The following is a 7,352-nucleotide window of genomic DNA, read 5'->3' on the forward strand; positions in this document are numbered from 1 at the left end:
CTTTCCTTTCACCCTGACAGGAATGTTCCTTTCTCTGATTCTTGTTATCTCATTTCTGAAGGCTTCCCATTTTCCAGCCGACCCTTTACCTGCGAACATCTGCGTCCAATCAGCTTTCGAAAGTTCTTGCATAATACCGTCAAAATTGGCCTTTCTCCAATTTAGAACTTCAACTTTTAGATCTGGTCTATCCTTTTCCATCACTATTTTAAAACAAATAGAATTATGGTCGCTGGCCCCAAAGTGCTCCCCCACTGACACCTCAGTCACCTGCCCTGCCTTATTTCCCAAGAGTAGGTCAAGTTTTGCACCTTCTCTAGTAGGTACATCCACATACTGAATCAGAAAATTGTCTTGTACACACTTAAGAAATTCGTCTCCAGCTAAACCTTTAACACTAGTTTGCATGGAGTTTAAGGTGGATCGGAGAGCTGTGATCCGCTGCAGCTTAGTCACTGACAATCTACTGTAATATGCCATCTCAGCTGCCTTCAGTCATGCCTCAAGCAGAAGTTGCTGCTCTCCCTTCTGTCACTTCAGGCTGGCAGAGTATGAGATAATTATCCCTCTCGCATAGGCCTTAGCAGTTTCCCAAAGAATGGATGGATTACTAGCTGTAGGACAAAGTGAGGACTGCAGATGCTGGAGATCAGAGTCAAGAATGTGGTGCTGGAAAAGCACAGCAGGTCATGCAGCATCCGAGGAGCAGGAGAATCGACGTTTCGGGCAGGAGCCCTTCATCAGGATTACTAGCTGTACCTGAGTTGGTGGCCCAAAAAGCTTCAAATTCGCAAGAGAAGTATCCTACAAACTTACTGTCCTTGAAGATGCAGGGATCCATTCGCCAGTGCCATGAGCCCATTGCATCACCTTAAACTTAACATTAAACACACCACTGCATGATCAGAGATGGCAATATTCCCAATCGAACAGGATACCACCAAATCTAAAAAAGCCATGGGAGTTAGGAAATAATAAATCCTTGTGTGGCATTTATGAAGATTGGAAAAGAATGTAAAATCACTGCCCATTGGGTGTAAATTATTCCAAACAACTACAAACCCCAGTTCCACACATAGATCACCCAACTGCTTAGATTGTGATGAAAGCTTTGAGGAGTCTTTGGGCATTCTATCCAGCACAGGATCCATAAGGCAATTAAATTCCCACCCCTCTCCCCCCAATAATAATATGCCACGACGCCAAGGCCTGCAGCTTAGATAGTGCATCAGTCAGAAATCTAAAATTGTGGGCTGGAGGACAGTAGACCTTCAAAATAACATATTCCTCGCCATGTATAAGGGCATTAAGAATAACAAACCAACCCTACTCATCTTTAACACAATCTATTAAATTAAATGGGAGACCCTGCCGGATAAGTATTATCTCTCCTCTGCTCCTAGTACTAAAAGATGAGAAAAACACCCGGTCAAACCCACCCTGCTGTAACTTCAGGTGTTCCTTGTCATTAAGATGAGTCTCCTATAACAGGTCGACATCCACCCTCTCCTTTCTAAGGCTCGACAACATTTTTTTTTCTTTTAACTGGCGAGTGAATCCCTCTGATATTCCAGGTGCCCCATTTAAGAATGCTGCTAACCATGATCCTTTGCAATCACCTTTGCCTTGCCAAGAGGAAGAATTTGTCTTATGACATGCTGAGCATACTCAAAAGAAGATTCATAGAGTCTGTTTACAAAAGAAACCAAAAAAAAACTAATTACAAAACACAAAAGGCACTTAATGGGGGACTCTACTCCCTGTCCACAGAGGGCACTTACATTTCCCACACGCACCTCCACCCCCCCGTTCCAGCTCGAGCCACACCCTAAACCCAAGCAATGGAAGAAACCAAACAAAGGACATTGTAATCACAAAGGTATAACAAAAACAGTGAGCACTCTGCCCACCCACCACAATACATGTATACCAATACCACTTCAGCTCGGAGAGAAAAAAAAACACCATCAACAGCTTCTTTGGGAAAAGAGTGAAAGTACAAGAAATAAAAGCAAGACAAAAAAAAAACCCAGACACCATTGTTCATGTCCATAAATACATCTACATTACTTTAAAGTGTTCAAGAAGTTTTTGGCTTGCTCCAAGGAATGAAACGACCACACAGTCTCCTCGTAAGTAATACAAAGCATCGCTGAGTATATCATTGAATATTGAATACCAAGGTCCTTTAACTTGCTCTTAACCTCAACAAAAGATTTCCTTTTATGGATCACTGCCACAGAAACCCAATGTGTCTGCGTGGGTTTCCTCCGGGTGCTCCAGTTTCCTCCTAGTCCAAAGATGTGCAGGTCAGGTGAATTGGCCGTGCTAAATTGCCCATATTGTTAGGTCCATTAGTCAGGGGTAAATGTAGTTTCCAGGAATGGGTCTGGGTGGGTTACTCTTTGGAAGGTCGGTGTGACTTGTTGGGCTGAAGGACCTGTTTCCCTGCTGTAGGGGATCTAAGAAAAGTCCTGGAAAAACATTATCTTAGTTCTCTGATAGGTCTGGGCCTGCAGATCTCTCCCCAACCTTCTAGAAGTTTCCATGACTCTCTGCTTGTCCCTGTAGCATTGAAATCGTATCAGGACTGGGCAGGGATGCTGACCCTGACTGATCTGCACACCACAACCCGTGAGCTCTGTCAACTTTCACTCAGTCCGCCTCGGCATCCCAGCCAAGAAATTGTGGCAACCAGTCTTCAAAAAAACTTGCTGGCTGCCCACCTTCTACTCCCTTTGGCAGGCCAACGACCCGGATATTTTTCCTCCTACCTCTATTTTCCAGGTCATCACCTTGCTCAGTCAGGGCCCGAACCAAGGGCCTGGATCCGCCCCGCTGAGGACACAACCTCAGTCTCTGATGCTACAGTCCAGTGCTCAACCTCTTCAACTCGCTTCCTGAGACCTTCCAACTCCTTCTCATGTTTTTGCAGCATGGTTGAGATGGGCTCCAGTTGATTACGAGTTTCTTCCCTCATCTCCTGGAGCAGCTGTTGGATCATTCCGAGTTTCTCCAGGAAGATCTGCTGCGCAGGCATTTCTTTCAATTGCAGTCTTGGGCCCGTCTGCTGTTTTTGAGTGTCCCAAGTGTTGAGACTTGGCTGTTTGCTTCCCCTTAGTCATTCTCGCACACTCGAAAAGGGATTTAAATGGTTGTTTTACTGTTAACAATAATTATTTCCAAAAAAGCTAAGGTGGCGGGTGAAAACATATTACTACCTTGGGTTGGGGTGCAGAGCTCAGTAAGGCTGATCTATTCAGATCGCTGCCATCTTGAATCCCCATCCAAATATCTTGTAAATGTTGTACCTGTACCTGCATCCACCACTTCCTCTGGTAGTTCAATCCACATACAAACCACTCTCTGTGTAAAAAAGTTGCCCCTCTGTGTAAAGAGTTGGGATGTCCTCTTTAAAACCTTCTCCTCTCATCTTAAAAATATGCCCCCTTGTTTTGAACTCCCCTACCCTAGGGAAAAGACCCTTTCTATTCACTTTATCTATGCCCCTCATGATCTTATAAATCTTGAAAAGGTCACCCCTCAACCTCCTATGCTCCAGTGATAAAAGTCCCAGCCTATCAAGCCTATTTTTATAGGCTCAAACTCTCCATTTCCAGCAACATCCTGTTAAATATTTTTTGGAACCTTCTCCAATTCAATAATATCCTTCTGGTGGCAGGGCGACCAGACTGCACACAGCACTCCAGAAGAGGCCTCATTAATGTTCTGTACAACCTTAATATGACATCCCAACCCCTATTTTCAAAGGTCTGAGCAATGAAGGCAAGCGTGCCAAATGTCTTCAGAATGACCTTGTCTATCTGTGATGCAAATTTCAAAGAATTATGTACCTGAACCCCTTGGTTTCTCTGTTCTACAACACTACGCAGAGCCCTACCATTAATTGTATAAGCCCTGTCATTATTTATTTAATCATAATGCAATACTTCACATTTATCCAAATTAAACTCCATTTGCCACTCCTCAGCCTATTGACCCAATTGATCAAGACCTCTTGGTAATCTGAGATAATCTTCTTCACTGTTGACTATAGCATCAATTCTGGTAATATCTGCAAATTTATTACTTATGACCCCTATATTCTCATTCAACTCATTTACAAAAATGCCAAACAAAAGTGGACCCAGTATTGAATCCTTTGGAACATAGCTATTCAAGGCTTCCAGTTCAAGAAACAATCATCTGCCACCATCATCTCCTACAGTCAAGCCAATTTTGTATTCTTATACATTTTCATTTTCATTTTCATTTTGGTTGGTCACAAGCCAGGGAAAACCCCATTAATGGGCATCTTTGATCGTTTCAGAGATCTTTTGAGCACATTCCTAAAGCTGATTCTCGTGCTTCTCCGTGGAACATTTTTGCTATATCTGAGTTCAAAGTAGAGTTCAAATTAGTTGTTTTGGGAGTCTGATGTCAGGAATACAAATGACATGCCCTACCTAGTACAACTGAGTGATTTTCACCATCATACCTCGCATATTCGTATTGGAGAGAATAACATCCAATGATTATCTTTGTTCCCATCAGATTTGGAGAACCTTGTGAAGCCATTACAGGCAGCACTTCTAATGCTTCAAGGTGCCTGTTCATGTTGTGACTGCATATCTCATGTACATTTGCAAACTCAGAAAGGGTCCAAGGGTGCCTCTTTTAGGCTGGAAAAGTGCCCAGCCTACCTTAGTTTATTTTTATTCAGAAGTTTGAGCAACAGGTGAAGCTTGCTGTTTCACTATGTAGCAAGTGGTGTTCATCATAAGCAGGCTGCTCCTGTCAAGCCAAAAAATATGTTCGGTCTGTCCAAAGAAGGATCACATTGGACTCAAACAGTTAACTCTGTTTATCTCTCCACAGATGTTGCCAGCCCTGCTGAGCTTTCCTAGCACATTCTGCTTTTATTTTAAATTTCAGGTTAGCCAACTGTGCTGAAAACTGTGTGCATCTCTGCCATCTTCCTTGATGGGCTTACAGTGTGCAGAATGGCATTACAACACAATGCAACTAAAGTCATGGTCTCTTTTGTAACTGCCAACAGGAAGTCCTATCAATTTACTTTGGTAAGGTTAGCAAATTCAACATAGAGCATGAATTGTACCAAAGTCCTTCTGATCTCTGAAAATGGACAGTCTTTTTGAGGTGATTTCATAAACACCTTTGACTCTTTATAAACTGACACCAGATCAGTTTTCTTTCCATTGAAAACTGGCTCCATTCATTGCCTATTACCTATACAAAATCTTTGTCCTAGGGACAGCAAGTGATCAGATTCCCGGTCACTCCTGCTTACCAGTTCACTCACTGAAAATCAAGCCCTTGACTGGAAGAAGAAATATGAAACATCTGTGACTTCCTTTAACACACAGATCATGTTATCATTATTGTGTCTCTGTTGAGAAATCTAGGTAAATGGCCAAATTCAATAGTTCAGGTCAACAGCAAAGTTGAAAGGAGTTAGGCAAATGACAAGTTCTCTTCCTGTGTCAAGATGCATGTCTGATCATTGTGGATTTCCTATGGCTCCAGATTATTTCTTCAGATTAAGAGTCTTTTTTACTCTGATGCAGCTTTCCTGCGCATGAATACTCAGACCATATGTTCATTTCAGGCTTGCCTAGCTGGTCCTCGGGGGAGCAACTAAAGTATCATAAGTTTCATTGGCATTGTTGTTAATATAGTGGTTGTGACTGAAACAGGCTGTCAGAACTCAAGAATCAAGAGAGCTGGAGTTCAAAGCCAAGACAACTGGCAGGTGACAGGTGTTTGTGACCACAGCCTATTTGAAAGGTGATCTCAAAGGACTTTGCATTTTGTGTAAAGGTTTCCTGAAACAGCTGTTAAAGAGGTTAGTTCAATTTGAGAAGCATATTTGTATTCCTTTTTACCTTGTCTATCATTTTTCATCTAATTCATACTAACTTTACCCACAAGTACAAACAGGGCTTTGCAATGATGAGCACTGTGGTCTTTCACTTCTGACTGCTCTCTCAAGCCACATCATATTATGAACCGTATTGTAATGTGGATTGCAATCTTAGACCCAATAAATAATACTCATGAAGAATAATTTTTGGAATTAGTTGTCTCCTTTAGGTGGACATTCCAGATTGATACCTGTTTCCACTTGAATGTGGTTGTTTCCTTCTTCAACAATTAGCTACAAGCAAGTGTTAGCAAGCCAACAACACCATCACTAATGAACGTGTTATTAATAACTACCAGGTTGACATTGTTTACACAATCCAGATCCATAAGCCAATGGTGTTACCACAGGATGTGAAAATCTGCACTCTCCATTGTTTCTCCGATGAAATCAATAACTAATTGGCATGAGGAGGCAATGGCCTAGACATATTATCCCTGGGCTGTTCATCCAAAGACCCAGGTATTGTTCTGGGGACCCAGGTTTGAATCCCAGCATGACAGATGGTGGAATTTGAATTCAATAAAAAATCTGGAATTAAGAATCCAATTGTGACCATGAATCCATTGTCATTTGTTGAGGGGAAAGCCCATCTGGTTCACTAATGTCTTTTAAGGAAGGAATCTGCCATGCTTACCTGACTTACAGCAATGTGGTTGACTCTTAACTGCCCTTGGGATGGGCAATAAATGCTGGCCTCGACAGTGATGTTCTCATCCGTTGAATGAATAAAAAATTTAAAAAGGAGCAGCAACAGCATGCAGCCTTGCCACATTCTTCCGATGAAGTGGAAGGGGTCTGTGGTGCCTTCACTGGTTAGGACACCAAGTAAGGCTTTGAAGATGTTGATTATATTACTCCAGGTGTCATCCTGTCTCACAATGCACTGCAGTAACTGCCAATGGATACTGACGAAAGCCTTCTTGAAAAAAATAATGTTGATAACAATGGGCTTCTGATACTCAAGGTAAGCAATACCAAATTAAAGGAAAATTAACATTTATGGAAGGAAAGTGTAATTGATTGGCAAGTGGACTCTGACTGATGGAGGCATTGTCACTGAAAATGTACAAGTTAATAACCATTGATAATTAACCGCCAAGATAAAAACAATGACTGCAGATGCTGGAAACCAGAGTCTAGATTAGAGTGGTGCTGGAAAAGCACAGCAGTTCAGGCAGCATCCGAAGAGCAGTAAAATCGACGTTTTGGGCAAAAGCCCTTCATCAGGAATACTGGCAGAGAGCCTGAAGGGTGTCTTGGCTTTGAACTCCAGCTCTCTTGATTCTTGAGTTCTGACAGCCTGTTTCATTCACAACCACTATATTAACAGCAATGTCAATTAAACTTATGATACTTTAGTTGCTCCCCCGAAGACCAGCTAGGCAAGCCTGAAATGAACATATGG

This window comes from Chiloscyllium plagiosum, chromosome 27, assembly GCF_004010195.1.
Source record: "Chiloscyllium plagiosum isolate BGI_BamShark_2017 chromosome 27, ASM401019v2, whole genome shotgun sequence".
Taxonomy (NCBI): Eukaryota; Metazoa; Chordata; class Chondrichthyes; order Orectolobiformes; family Hemiscylliidae; genus Chiloscyllium; species Chiloscyllium plagiosum.